Source organism: Tachysurus vachellii, chromosome 7 (genome assembly GCF_030014155.1).
Source record: "Tachysurus vachellii isolate PV-2020 chromosome 7, HZAU_Pvac_v1, whole genome shotgun sequence".
Classification (NCBI taxonomy): Eukaryota; Metazoa; Chordata; class Actinopteri; order Siluriformes; family Bagridae; genus Tachysurus; species Tachysurus vachellii.
In genome coordinates, this window is record NC_083466.1 from 22,932,193 (window position 1) to 22,933,180 (window position 988).

Below are 988 nucleotides of genomic sequence, written 5' to 3' on the forward strand. Positions count from 1 at the left end.
GTTCTATAAGGTCATTTACTACTCACAAAATCTACATAATCACGTAATTCACTACTAAATCATCTTGTCCTACTAACATTGTACAATTCTAAGTCAATAGACTTATCAATAGCACATGGTCACTTTTAATCATGAATATTTACATTATTGCTGCTCACTACAGGAAACCTGAACACAGGAAATATCTTAACCTTTGCAGCAAGAACTGCAATCAAGCTTTTGGATAACTTTCAGTGAGTCAGTATCAGCATTGTGGAGGAATTTTGGTCCACTCCTCTTTGCAGAATTGTTGTAATTCAGCCACAATGGAGTGTTTTTGAGCAAGAACTGCCTTTTTAAGGTCATGCCACAGCATCTCAATAGGGTTCAGGTCAGGACTTTGACTAGGCCACTCCAAAGTCTTCATTTTGTTTTTCTTCAACCATTCAGAGGTGGACATGCTGGTGTGTTTTGGATCATTGTCCTTCTGCAAAACCCAAATTTGCTTCAGTATGAGGTATATGAGCAGAGAACAACAGTCCAGGAAGTGAAACTATACAACAACAATTTCTTCCCTATTACAGATTTAAATACATTGTGTATGCATTGTGTAGAAACATATGTGAAGCAGGGTATTTTGCACAGTTATAGCTCACAATCTGTATATATGAAGTGCATATTCATATATATACCTCGTTATTACATTTGCAAAAGGTAACATAACAGTTCCTTTAAAAAACATTACTGGAAAGAAAAAAATAAAAGCAGGAATTCTGATATTTATAAAAGAAAACTGCGGTCTTTTGTCACGCTCTCCCACCACACATTGTATTTCTGAGATGGTGAGGGGCCCTGAGATGGTGCCAGGGGGCCCCGGTTCACTGACAACACCTGCTCAGAACAAGTAGTCTAGGCCAGTTGTTCTCAAACTGGGGGCCCTGGTTTTATGAAATAAAATAATTAATTCATCATAAATTGAATCTCAAAAAATAAGGTTACTAACCACCAG